Source organism: Urtica dioica, chromosome 9, assembly GCF_054948205.1.
Source record: "Urtica dioica subsp. dioica isolate 48M chromosome 9, U.dioica_male_clone48M_v1_H2, whole genome shotgun sequence".
In the NCBI taxonomy this organism is placed as follows: domain Eukaryota; kingdom Viridiplantae; phylum Streptophyta; class Magnoliopsida; order Rosales; family Urticaceae; genus Urtica; species Urtica dioica.
Window position 1 is genome coordinate 182,501 of NC_142764.1, and position 15,116 is coordinate 197,616.

Here is a 15,116-nt window from a genome sequence, read left to right on the forward strand (position 1 = left end):
AACCATTTAACCTCTTATGTCTCAAAGTCACTACGTATGAATTGCATCGTGCTTACCTTAATCCTGAAATGAGACATGTCATTTCACACCTTAGTATTCTCATTTGAGAAAGTCAGAGTTCGGACTCACTATGTGATTCCGAACAAGGCCTATTGGTGAAGTACTAAGTTGTGAGAATGTCATGAGTAACTTTGTGAAGTTCTCATAGATATGGAATTCATGTACAAGATTGCTGAAATGCAATATATATCACCTCATGCTTTGTTCCTTGGAGTGTGAATAAATGAATTGGCCAGTGTCCAAATTGAGTCTTGACTCTTTTGGATGAAACAATGTGACTTGTTAGCTCCTCGTCAATACATTGTTTCTAACTTATTCACAAGCGACAAAGGAGTTGAGGAAATAACAGCTAGAAGGGTAAAAAGGTAATTTTGTAAATCCCGACTAGCTGATGATATTCATGAAGGGTAAACACTGATAATATTATGTGGATCCACTCATTACAATTAGGTTGAATTCTTGAGTAGAAAATAAATTCATTTGAACCGAGAGATTTTCAGTGTCAACTCTTTAGTGGAGTCAGTTGACATTAAGCTAAACTTGGAAAAGGTTTGTGAACTTTTGAGTCCAAGTATTTTAGCTCAAGCTTTTTTCATTTGGATCCATGAGGTCACTGTCACGAATCACATCGATTAGGAATAGTTAAACTGGAAGCTAAGTCCAAACAAGAACGAAAATTGTCAAAAGGGTATTTTTGTCTTTTGAGACATAGCATGAAATGAATGTCAAAAAAAATTTTGACATGGTCATTTGATGACTCAATAACACTCGGCCATGACTTGATCATTGGGCCTTGTGGATTAATTTCATTTCATAAGAATTTTATTGAAAATTCTTAATGGGCCTTTTTCATGTTGTCATGAACAAATGAAGAAGCTTCTAGAAGCTCCTTCTAGAATGATGTTGGGCGCCCATAATACCCAAAGAAAGAGAGAGAATATTTTGTGCATAAATGTATCAAATTTCCCACACATGCATAGGGAATTTCGGCCACATGGGTCAAGGGAGAAGCAAACAAAAGAGGAAACAAATCCAAGGACTTACTTGGTAAGTCTTGGTCGTGCACCTCTATGAAGGAAAAGGAAAATTGGCTCATGAATATGTGATATTCTATAGAAGAGGAAACTACCTTATTGAAGGTGAGACCTCTCCTATAAATAGGAGCCTCATTCCTCTCATTTCATTCATTCCACATAAGTTAGAGATCTCTCTCTAGACCTTGTGGCCGCCCCTCTCCTCTCTCTCTCTAGTCAATTTTATTTTATTGTTTTGGCACCTAGGTCCTCATTTGACCTAGAGTTTAGCTCTGCGACTTCAAGACTCGTTCTTAAGTCGTAGTGTTTAAAAGTGCCCACACACTAATTCCTTTTATTTCGAGTGATTTAGTGATAGAAACTTTCGTGGTTGCTCGAGTTGCCGAGGAAAGAAAGAGAGACGTGTTGCGAGGGAGACAAACGTTTTCAACCTTCCGAAGGCTCATCAACGTTCAAGCTTCTAAAGAGGTTAGTAAATTTATTATGCTCATATTAGTTTTATTTACATGTGCTTGCTATTTGTCTAGGTTAGTAAAAACTGTTTTACTTGAAAAAGAAAATTTTTAAAATTCCGCCGCTTAACGAAGCGTTAAACTTTTTCTTAAACCCTAGATCAATTCCAACAAGTCCCTCTAAGAAGCTGGCCGCGAAAGTGAACCCTCCGCGTAGCTAGTTAGCAGGCTGAGGTCTTGTTCGTTAACGGAATTAACCAGACAAATCGCTCCACCAACTAAGAACGGCCATGCACCACCACCCATAGAATCAAGAAAGAGCTCTCAGTCTGTCAATGTTACTATGTTGGCTTAATTTGACTCAACACGGGGAAACTTCTTCTTGCAGACATGGAAAAGTCGAATTAAGTTTTTTGGCACTAGGGATTGCGCAAATCACCTTGGCCGTGTGCCATCAAGTTCGAAAATTTCAAATTGGTATTTACCAATATTTTCTCTTTAGTTGTTTAAATAAAGGAGAGAGAATAATATAAGATATTGTCCTATATTGTCTCCTTATTTAAAGGAAAGTATTTAGGAGAATATATGAGAATATATTTAAAGGAAATAATATATTCTCCTTTATTATCTCACTAAATAAAATATTCTCTATTTAAATAGAGAATAATATCCCATAGATATTGATCTGAAGGATGAGAGAAAAAGTAGGATTCACTTGTTGAGATCCAATGGCCTAGATTTAATCCACTAGTGTGAACACAATAAAAGGAAATAAAATATTCTGGAAGATTCCATGAATATCTCCTTTTACTACTATAAATAGGGGTTCATGAGAAGGCAAAAATAAGCAATTAATTTGTGACAAATTCGTGCATTCTAGCCTCCCTTGGCCGTGCACTTCTGCCTCTCCCTCCCCTCGGAAATTCGTTTCCATTCTTAGTAAAATAAGAGCGAGATGTCGAAACACCTAGTTTCGTGCTCTAGTGAGATAAAGACTGTGCCCACTCATCTTTATTATTCGTCTCGGAGATTACGTCTCGGAAGACTAATGGTGTCATCCTCGAGTCCTTCATCAAGACGACGCAAGGAGTACGCGATTGGTTTAGGAGCGTTCTGTAGCTGAACCGAAAATCAATGTAACTATTCATTTTTCTTCAAATCGGTTGCTTGATAAATATGCTCTCGTGAATTAAATTAATTAAACATAATTAGATCTTGTTAAGTATAACCATATTTTAATTAGCTTATGATCAGCGTAGTTAATTATTTTTCCGCATTAATATGGTTATATGGGAGAATCATCTCCAACGAGTCGTATCAGAGCGATTTTTCATGTCTGATACGCGATTTATTCCCCAACACATTCACACGGTCAACAGAGTCCTTCTAGAAGGCTTTGATTTGTTTCCTATTTTGTTCTCTCCTTGCTTGGCCGAAATCCTCCTTCCTTGTAGAGGAAATTTGTTTCCTCTTTTTCTTTTGGCAAGTATCTTCATACATCAATGCACAAAACAATCTCTCTTTTTCTAGCTATGTTGGCCGGCCAAGAGCATCTAGAAGGAGCTTCTAGATGTTTCTTCATTTGATCATGACAACATAAGAAAGGCCCATTAAGAATTTTCAAGTAACATTCTATGAAATCAAATTAATCCTAAAGGCCCAATAAACATGTTATGGCCGAGTGATAATATGTCATCATATGACAATGTCAAAAAATTTATTGACATTCATTTCATCCTATGTCCAAAAAGACAAAAACACCATTTTGACAATTTTCGTAAAACTTGTCTCGTTCTTGTTTTGACTTAGCTTCTAGTTTAACTATTCCTACTCGATATGATTTGTTATAGTGACATCATGGATCCAAATGAACAAATCTTGAGCTAAAATACTTGGACTCAAAAGTTCACAAACCTTTTCCAAGTTTAGCTTAATGTCAACTAACTCCACTAAAGAGTTGACACTGAGAATCTCTCGGTTCAAATGAATTTATTTTCTACTCAAGAATTCAACTAGATTGTGATGAGTGGATCCACTGAATATTATCTATGTTTACCCTTCATGAATATCATCAGCTAGCTGTTATTTCCTCAACTCCTTTGTCGCTTGTGAATAAGTCAGAAACAATGTATTGACGAGGAGCTAACAAGTCACATTGTTTCATCCAAAAGAGTCAGGACTCAATTTGGACACTGGCCAGTTCATTTATTCACATTCCAAGGAACAAAGCATGAGTTGATATACATTGCATTTCAGCAATCTTGTACATGAATTCCATATCTATGAGAACTTCACAAAGTTACTCATGACATCTTAATAACTTAGTACTTCACCAATAGGTCCTGTTCGGAATCACATAGTGAGTCCGAACTCTGACTTTCTCAAATGAGAATACGTAAGCTATGAAATGACATGTCTCATTTCAGGATTAAGGTAAGCATGATGCAATTCATACGTAGTGACTTTGAGACATAAGAGGTTAAATGGTTTGTTCTTATCCTGTCTATAGAAGTGCAGTGGTCAATTCAGTACCTTCAGAAGATACCTAGAAGAACTATAGAGTCTCCAACTCTCTATGCCCCATAACCAGACATCATAGATTCTCCAAACAATCGTACTGAGATCAACAGTCATTTGAGCCTTAGATTGCGAATATATTGTTTTAAGAAAACCATGAAGAGTTTGTTCATGCAAATCTACATTTGTCTCTTCATGTGTTGTTAGGTTTGTTTAAGGATTAAAGATTATAGATTATCATAAAGCTTCAAACAGACAAGGAAGAATGAATGAACGCTTCAACTTTTATTGATTATTCAGCAGTTACAAGCAAGAGTATTCGTATGACTATATGACATCAAATGTACATAAATAGACACTACTACTCTTCTTGTGGGCACCATTGACAACACTATAGAAAAGAGGAAACTACCTTTTGAAGGTAATACTCTTCCTATAAATACCCGACCTCATTCACCATTCACAACACACAATTTTGAGATTGAGAGCTTATCTCTCTAGTTGTTGGCCGCCCCTTCTCTCTCTCTAGAATCTCTTCTTGTTCTTTTATTTTTGCACCTAGGTCCTCATTAAAATTAGTGTTTTATTTTAGCTCTTTGGCACCAAGACAAGTTCTTCAGTCATAGTGTTTAAAAGTGCCCACACACTAAATCCTAGCCATACTCGAAAGACTCTAGTGGTAGAAATGTTCGTGGTTACTCATAGATTCCAGAAGACTAGTGAGAGGCGAGCTAAGTTGGGAGACGAGCGATTCAACCTTCCTAAAGCTTCTCAACGTTCAAGCTCCATTCAAGGTTGGTACCAAGTGAAAACTCAAAGTTGTTTTAAAATTTTAAATTCTACGCTCATGCACTTTGTCTAGGTAGTAAAAACGTTTTACGAGTTTAAAAAAAAAATTATATTCCGCCGCTTGCTAGAAGCGATAATCTTTTCTTAAACCTAGATCTATTCCAACAATAACTACTACTCTTCTTGTGGGCATCAAAGCCAAAAACATAAGTTGTGATTAGCATGATAGTAGCCTTTTAGCGAATGAGTCAAAGAGCGCGGTAACATGATCCAGTGTCCATGATCACTTCTGGATTTAGATCAAGTCTTAATGTGGCCATCAGAGGGGCCTCGATTAGTGTGTCGTAACAGTACTTAAACGAAACATCTACAACCAAAGCCTGTTCGGGTCGTGCACTTACCACAAGTGCAGAATGTTTGCACATCATGATCAACATTCACTAGTGTTCCACATATATGACTTTAGATACAGCTATACATGCGTGTATTAGTCATCGACCATGTTTTAGCTCAGTGCCCGAACTCAGGTGCCCAGCACGTGACTCAGTTTAATATGGAGGCTACAGATGATAGTTGATATTGATTCCGATATTCAGATCTCAACTCACTAATCATATGATGCTAATAAAGTAAACCGTTATTCTATTTAGTAATCATTTATGATTTATTCACTATTTCTCGTGGGCAAGAATTCCTAACAAACTCCTTTTAGTCATTTTATTCTTAGCCATGTCATGCAGACAGTTAGAAGTCTGACCAGGATTGAGATTCCCATCATATAGAGTCTCACCTTAATCCATTACTCTATCGATTTTGTCTCATCAACGTATTTCTCGTTTGACATTCTTTAGTTCATGCTACTTTGCAAGTGATCCTTGAATTACTTTTATAAGGTCAGGTCAAGTTGTCCATTAGTAAATCAATTTACTATAGAACACATTAACACTTCGCATTAGGTTAGATCATACACCAGACTTTATATCTTCTTGATAATAAGTCCCCTATCACAGGTGTACATCCCTTTGGCACCAAGACTAATTGTACCACAACATGTTTCAATCTCATCACCACTAACTAGAGTGTGATATTTTTTTACAACATAACTTTGATCATTTTACTGAAATTTTGATAATTTGGCAGTTTTATAAATACTTAGTTCTAAACGATTATTGTGTATAATTTTTCTTTAACTATATAAGTGTATACCAAAACCTAGATTCCAGATTATAACTCTAACTTTATGGCAACCGAAACACAGATCCCGTCAACAATGTTTCTTGGTTTTGTTGCGTGTTTCCTCTTCAGAATCATGATAGTGATAACATTGTAGTACGTGCGTCAAGAATAGATAAGATCTTCAAAGATTTCATATCTGCTAATTTTGTGTTGTGTTGTCGGTCGTTTTCGGGACATCGGAAATTCAAAAACGTTTCAAGGCCGGCCGGGCTCCGCCGGCCAGAAGCCCAGCGGCCCCCGGCCCAATGGGCCCCAGCGCGCCCCAGCTTGCGCTCCAGCGCGCCCTAGCTCGCGCGCACCCCGCGCCCTGGCCGTCCCGGCCTGCGTGCACTCCCACGCCCCGGCCTCCCGGCCCGCGCGCGCACTCTAATGCGCCCAGGCATCCAAGCCCGCCCGCACCTCGACCGAGCATCCTAGCCACCTCGGCCGCCTCGGCCGAACATCCTGGTCACCTCGGCCGTCTCGGCCGAACACCTTTGCCACCTCGGCCATATCGGCCGAGCCTCTTCGCCACCGCGGCCACCTCGGCCAAGCATCCTTGCCACCTCGGCAGGGCACGCCTACTGCCGGGCACGCCGCATCCGACCATGTCCCGCGCCCGGCGCGCCCCGCGCCCGTCCGGGCGACATGTCCCGCGCACCCCGCGCCCTCCTGGGCATGAAGCCTCGCGCGCCCGGCTCCCGGCCACCCGGTGGGCTTCAAGGGGTCGGCCCAAGGCTTCCCTCCAACACTATAAATACCCCCCCCCCTTTTGGGGAAGAAAAGAGATCGAGAAAAATCGAGAGCAAAAAGGAAAAAGATCAACAACACGAATCTTACACAATTCCTTCTTGGAACATTTCTCTTCCTTTGAGAATTCTTTCGTGCTCTTGTGACATTCCAAGAACGCGCAAGCCTCCTCCCTCGGCTCAGAAACAAGGACCCCCCTCCACGAGAGGGAGCGCGCTCCTCTTCTGCGACCCGAGCTTCTGCGGTACATACTGCTCTCCTGCTTCTTGGCCCTTGAGCTAGAACTCCAAGCTACGAGGCAAGCGACCCCTCTAAAGTCTTCACTAGAAGCTACGAGTCCGGTCCCCCTCTAAAGCCTAGGATTCACAAAGCCTCCGAGCCCAAGATAGCCTCCCCACACAAATTGAACTACGTTCTGACCTGATCCCTACTAAAGGGTACGTAGGCAGCCAACCTTTGGCACGGTCACACCCCCCAAAACACACCTCAGGGTCTGGAGGGTGCAGCTCGGTCTACGAGCTCCCACTTTTGGCCCAGGCGCGGTCACTTGGTCCGGCCTTGGATCGAACCGCCCGAGGTATCTAATCGTTGTTCATTTTCGTGCGACAACATTTTGGCGCTAGAAGGAGGGGAATTCCCGACTTACACAGCCCGAAATCCCTTCTACAGCTCGACCCCTTTCTCCTCGACTTGAGAAAGACATGAGTGGTCAACCACCCGTTCGTTCTGAGGGCGTGAACAACCCCGAAAACGCAACCGCGGTGAAGAAATACTTCATGCACTCCCGAGCGCAAGGCGATGAGGAGTCTCGCAACAATGAGAGTCACACTCCCTCTCCCCCTCCACCTCAGGACAGTCGGGACGATCGCATCCTTGAGATGGAGGCGAAAATCCGCCAGCTAAAAATAGCTAACGCAAGGTACCACCGCCAACTGGCGGGCAAGGCACCTGCGCAGGACTCTCCTCGCGGGGAATCCGAGGACCTCATGGACGAGGGACATGACTATGACCCCGACTATGAAGGCTTGGAAATTTCGGCTGACATCGAGACTTCTCTCACCAAAGACGGGGAACTCCCTGTTGAGATCGAAGCCGGTCCGTCGAAAACAAGAGCAATACCGATCTCCTCTCAAGAAGAGACGTCCCGACGTTCAGCCCATGACCGATTCGGTCAAAGAGGCAACATCAGGGAAGGCACGACAACTCGGCGAGTAAGGCGTGTGGCTCGAAGCTCGCGCCCCCATACCGCCGGTCCAGACCTTAGAGATCGCCTTACCGCTCGACGGAGCGACCGTGGCGAAGACCTCCGGGAGAGGTTAAGCGCTCGCAAGGGTCACAACCCTGCGGCCCCAATCAATGGGGACCCTCGCACGGCTCAAGGGTCGAACGAAAGGCGACAGGTGACTCCTCCTGAACAAGGAGTGACCCCCAACACTGACCTCGACGTCGTCACCATGATTCACAATCTTCGTAACGAGGTGCGTGACCTGCGTGAAGGCGGCTTGGCCGGTGATACATACGGGGTCGTGGAAGAACATTCCTCTCCCTTCACCGCCCAAATCCTTGCTGAGGTGTGCACGGGAAACTTCAAGCTCCCGAATCTCCCTCTCTACAATGGGAAAGCTGATCCCACGTATCACATCCAACATTACGAGACTTGGATGACGATGCAGGGCGTTTCACCTGGGGCTCTATGCCAAGCTTTTAGTCTTACCCTCACCGGACCCGGTTTCGAGTGGTTTAAGAATTTAAGACCAGGGAGCGTCCAATCGTTCAAAGACCTGAAAGACATGTTCCTGGCACGATTTGCTACATCCATGGTCCAAAAGAAGACCAAGATGTACTTATGGTCAATCAGGCAAGAGAATAACGAGTCCTTGAGACAGTATCTCGCTCGATTCACCGCAGAATCGAACAAGGTCGACCGCTTTGACGACAGTGACGCAATTACAGCCATCATCGAGGGCTTGCGCACTGGAGACTTCCTAAAGTCCGTCGTCGGCAGAGTCCCTTCTACGATGGTCGAGTTAATGAACCGAGCCAAAACCTTTATGGGGGTAGAAGATTACCTCGACGGCCGCAGGAGCGGCCACCAAAGCTCCCGCCGTCGAGATGAGTCCGGCACGAGCCGAGTAACCCCCGCAAAAGGGTGAACAAGGGCGGTCAAGCTACCGATAGCCGGCCCCCTACGTCTCGAAAGCCGCGCCTTGCGAGCAATTTTAGAGACTACTCGGGTTACACTCCCCTGAAGGCCCCGGTAGAGCAAATCTATGCTGTGGCGCGTGACAAGTTCGTCGCTCCGACTCCAATAAGGGGCAGCCTCGCATCTCGCGACCGGTCCCGTTATTGCGAGTCGGGATTACGGTCACACGACCGCTCAGTGCTTCCATCTTAGGAAACAAACTGAGACGTTAATCCAGAAGGGAGAGCTCAAAGAGTTTGTCCTTCGCTTGGTAGGAGCGGCAGCCCCCACCGACAACAGGCCATAGTTTGAAAAAGGTGGATGGACCAACTCAAACACCGACCGCACGGCGGTCACGGCTACGGCTGATGCGCAACTCCACGTCGTCACCACCATACTAGGTGGCTTGCAAGACGGGGACTCGGCCCGGCAAAGGAAGAAGCTCCTCAGAGCTGCCTCTCAAGAAGGCCTTGCCGAGCAGGTTAACCTCACCTACGAGGAACCTCTGTCCGTACCTTACGAGACGATACAATTCACCAATGAAGAGGCCAAGCGAGTTGTGCACCCGCACAATGACGATATAGTCCTTAAGGCCCAGGTGGCCAACAACTTGGTAAAAAGAGTTCTTATTGATAACGGCAGCGCGGCCGATATAATCTTTAAGACCACCCTCGAGCGCATGAAGCTCGGGGGGCTCCGCCCTGTCCCAACTCAGACACCCCTGTTTGGGTTCACGGGAGAAAAAGTCATGACTGAAGGAATCATTGATTTACCAGTCACCTTCGGAACTACCAGAGGCATCGAAGTCGTTCACATGGTCCCCTTTCTTGTGGTCGACCAGGAGTCGCCCTACAATGTTATCATTGGGCGACCCACGTTGAACAGATTAAGGGCTATCACGTCCACTTATCACCTACTAGTGAAATTTCCCACCGAAGAGGGCATTGGCGTCATGGCCGGTGATCAAACCCAGGCGAGGATATGCTACGTCCAAGGCGTGGACGGCAAGCTCGCTGAAAAAAGGGTTAACACGATCTACCAACTGGAGGACGACTACCCGTGTGATCAGAAAGACGCGCGGCAACTCGGGGAATTAGACCCCCGCGACGATATCGAGAGGTTGAAAGTTGACACCCCCGATGATCTCACTTCGATCGTTCTCGACGAAGCTAAACCTGACCAAGTAGTAAAGATCGGTGCACAACTCCCTCTCGCCATCAAAACTCAACTCGCGTCCTTCCTTCGGGAGTTTAAGGATGTCTTTGCATGGACACATGTAGACATGCCCGGCATAGACCCCGATGTGATTGTGCACCGATTGAATGACGATAAAACTATCCCCGACAAGGTACAAGCTAGACGTGCGTTCAACCCCGAACGATACCTAGCGATAAACGAGGAAGTCGAAAAACTTCTCTCCGCTGGTTTCATCCGAGAAGCCAAGTACCCAAAGTGGGTGCCCAATGTGGTCATGGTCAAAAAGCCCAACGGGAAGTGGCGCATTTGCATAGATTACAAAGATCTGAACAAAGCCTGCCCGAAATATTGCTTTCCACTCCCACACATCGAAGAACTGGTCGACGCCACGGCAGGACATGAACTCCTAAGTTTTATGGACGCCTACTCGGGCTATAACCAGATATGAATGCATGAGCCCGATCAGATCAAGACAACCTTTGTCACTGATCGCGGCCTCTACTGCTACAAGGTCATGCCTTTCGGCCTTAAGAATGCAGGAGCTACTTACCAACGATTGGTAAACCGGATCTTTGCCGACCTAATCGGCAAGACCATGGAAGTGTACGTGGACGACATGCTCGTTAAAAGCCTACTGGCTACCAACCACGTAGACAACCTGAGGGAGATGTTCTTAATCCTCCGCCGGTACAAAATGAAGCTCAACCCCAACAAATGTGTGTTCGGGGTCGAGTCCGGGAAGTTCCTAGGCTACATAGTTAGCCGTCGAGGTATCGAAGCGAACCCCGAGAAAATCAAGGCACTCCTCCACATGAAGTCCCTGCGACGTGTCAAGGAGGTCCAAAGTCTGATCGGTCGGATTGCCGCCCTATCGCGTTTTGTGGCCAAAGCAACCGACAAGTGTCAACCGTTCTTCAAAGCAATAAAGATGACGGACGGCTTTGAATGGACGGACGAGTGCCAGAAGGCCTTCCAAGAAATGAAGGCCTACTTTGGGACACCTCCGTTCCTCTCCAAGCCAAAAGAAGGCGAGACGCTCTACGTTTACCTCGCCGTCTCCGAACGAGCTGTGAGCGCTGTGCCGATCCGTGAAGAAGATAGGGCTCAATGGCCCATCTTCTACATAAGCAAAGCCCTACTTGACGCCGAAACGCATTATACAGAGATAGAGAAGCTCTCTCTCGCTCTCCTCGTCGCCGCCAAAAAACTGCACCCCTACTTCCAGGCTCACCCAATCGTTGTCCGAACCGTACACCCAATCGGTAAGGCTCTTCAAAAGGGAACATCGACTCGCATGGCGGTCTGGTCCCAAGAATTGAGCGAGTACGGGATTGAGTTTCATCCGAGGCTGGCAATAAAGGCTCAAGCCTTAGCTGATTTCGTGGCAGAATTCTCCTACACTCCCGACATGGGAAGAGCAGAAGACGGCTCGACCGACGACTTGTCGGCTCGAAAGAGGAAGGTCGACCCTACGGGTCCCATCTGGGAACTACACGTAGACGGAGCATCTAATGCCCAAGGAGCAGGCGCCGGCGTGATTTTGACAAATCCCGACCGGGAAAAGTTACGCTACGCCCTCCACTACGGATTCCAGGCCTCAAACAATGAGGCCGAGTACGAAGCTCTCATCGTAGGGCTAGAGCTCGCTCAAAAGCTCAACGTACAGAATTTACGAATACACTGTGACTCGCAGTTAATCGTAAATCAGGTAAAAGGCGACTACGTTGCCAAAGAACCTAACATGATCGCCTACTTGGCAAAGACAAATGCCAAGCTAGATGCCTTCTCCTGGTTCGAGATCATCCAGATCCCACGAGAAGAGAACTCCGAGGCTGATGCCTTAGCTCGCCTCGGATCCGGTATCACCGAAGACGGGTTGGGAACCATCCCAATCGAGTCTCTCTCGCGACCATCCGTCTCACGTGACGAGGTGGGAACGATTGAGAGCGCCGCTCATCCAACTTGGATGACCCCGCTTACGGACTTCTTGCGAAGAGGGGTACTTCCCGAAGACCGCAAAGAAGCCGAAAGGCTAAAAGCCCTCGCATCCAAATACGTGTTGAGAGGCGAAGCCTTATACAAGCGCGGATATTCAACCCCGCTGCTCCGATGTCTCAACAGCGTCGAGTCGACTAAAGTCCTCCGCGAGATCCACGAAGGCCTCTGCGGGAACCACGCCGCCGGGAGGTCCCTCGCGCTCAAAGCGCTTCGACAAGGCTATTTCTGGCCAACGATGAAAAAAGACGCCTACGACTGGGCGAGAAAGTGCGACAAGTGTCAACGTTTCTCCAACGTTCCACGATAGCCACCGTCTCCCCTAAGTAGCATCGTTGTTCCACGCCCCTTCGCAAAATGGGGCGTGGACATTATCGACAAGCTTCCCAAAGCCCCGAGGCAATACGAATACGCCATCGTTGCTATCGACTACTTCACTAAGTGGGTCGAAGCCGAGCCTCTGGCCAGGATCACCGAGGCCAACACTACGAACTTCATCTGGAAGTCCATAATATGCCGCCACGGCATCCCCGCGTCAATCGTGACCGATAACGGCGCGCAGTTCGACAACGCGAGGGTTAGAGAGATCTGCGCCCAACTAGGGATAAGCAAGACATTCTCATCCCTGCGACATCCACAAGCTAATGGCCAAGTGGAAGCCGTCAACAAGACGATTAAGAGCAACCTCAAGAAAAAGCTCGAAGCCAAAAAAGGCGCCTGGGCTGAAGAACTGCCTTTCATCCTATGGGCCTATCGAACGACCGTTCGAAACGCCACCGTAGAGACCCCCTTCTCCCTAGCTTTTGGGGTTGAGGCGGTGGTCCCCGTGTAAATGGAAGTCCCCACCTATCGGGTTGACACTTTCGACGAAAAAGAAAATGATGAAGCCATGCGCCTCGAACTGGATCTAATCGACGAGAAAAGATTCGAGGCTCTCGCCAGACTCGCTGCACAAAAGTGAAAGGTCGAGAGATACTACAACGCCAAAGTCAAAAGGCGGATCTTCGCCGTCGGCAGCCTTGTACTCAGACGCGTGTTCCAGAACACCCAAGTGCAAGGCGCCGGAGTCCTAGGCCCAAATTGGGAAGGACCGTATAGAGTCCGACAAGTCATCCACGACGGGACCTACTACATCGAACACACGGACGGAACTCCAATCCGGCACCCGTGGAACGCCGAACACTTGAGGCAGTACCACCAGTGATCAAGTCCCCTCATTATTGCTCTGATTTCCCTTATTAAAAAAAGGTCTATGTGCCACTGTTCAAGGATATTCCCCGTTAGCAAAAATCAATAAAAAATAAAGTTTGCGGTCTTTTTTACCCACTTTATTAAAAAAAAAAGTTTTTAGTCATCACGACACGACCTGTAAACTAAAAACTTGGGGGGCTAATGGGTCCTGCGACATACACTCAAGAATTCACGGCCAAAAAAAAAAAAAAAAAAAAAAAAAAAGGTAAAAACCTTAAGCTCCCCACTTTTGGGATGAGGCTTAGGTCGACCTAACTCGGCGAGCTCGGTCGCTCACCAGAGCAAGCTCAACGAGGCCGGAATCGAGTCGAGCTCAAGCTCGCTCCTCGAGCCCAGTTCACTCCTCGAGTCGAGCTCGCTCCTCAAGTCGAGCTCGCTCCTTGAGTCGAGCTCACTCCTCAAGTCGAGCTCGCTCCTTGAGTCCAGTTCGCTCCTCGAGTCGAGCTCGCTCCTCAAGTTGAGCTCGCTCCTTGAGTCCAGTTCGCTCCTCGAGTCGAGCTCACTCCTCGAGCCCAGTTCGCTCCTCGAGTCGAGCTCGCTCCTCAAGTCGAGCTCGCTCCTCGAGTCGAGTTCGCTCCTCAAGTCGAGCTCGCTCCTTGAGTCCAGTTTGCTCCTCGAGTCGAGCTCGCTCCTCAAGTTGAGCTCGCTCCTTGAGTCCAGTTCGCTCCTCGAGTCGAGCTCGCTCCTCGAGACGAGCTCCGAGTCCGCAAAGCCGACTGGCACTCCTTACGCCAAACCTACGCATCTCCGGGAGTCGAGCTCGCTCCTCGAGCCCAGTTCACTCCTCGAGTCGAGCTCGCTCCTCAAGTCGAGCTCGCTCCTTGAGTCCAGGTCACTCCTCAAGTCGAGCTCGCTCCTTGAGTCCAGTTCGTCTCCGGGAGTCGAGCTCGCTCCTCGAGTCGAGCTCGCTCCTTAAGTCCAGTTCGCTCCTCAAGTCGAGTTCGCTCCTCGAGACGAGCTCTGAGTCCGTAAAGCCGACTGGTACTCCCCGCACCGAATCTACGCGTCTCCTCGAGTCGAGCTCGCTCTTTGAGTCGAGCTCCGAGTCTACGAGTCGACTGATACTCCTCGTGCCGACTCTTCAAAAAAAGAAGGGAAGAAAAACCTTGAACCCCCCCCCCCCCCACTCATGGGATACAGAGGCCTGAAAAGCTCGAACCCCTACGGCTTATCAAGCATACGGGTCCGAGAAAAGACGCCGGCCTAACCCGGCGCAACACATAAGCTCGGTCGCTCAACAGCACGAGCTCAAAGACGCCGGCCTAACCCGGCGCAACACACCTGCTCGGTCGCTCAATAGCACGAGGTCGAAGACGCCGGCCTAACCCGGCGCAACACATAAGTTCGGTTGCTCAACCCACGAGCACTTCGGTCGTTCAACCCACGAGCACTTCGGTCGCTCAACCCACGAGCTCAACCCAGGCTTAAGTCCCCCACGGGGATACAGACTTAGGAAGCTCAAACCCCAACGGCCCTTTGTGCATACGGGTTCGAGTAAAACATCGGCCTTCCCGGCGTGCCGTAAGACGCGTAAAGGCGCAGGTGAAAGACGTCTCCCGAGACGCATGTAAGTCGCGTAAAGGCGCTGCCTCAAACCCTAAAAAAGGCCAAATTTGAGCTGAATTCGCTAGCCTCATGGCACGAACACCAAAGACGCCTAACCCGGCGCAACAG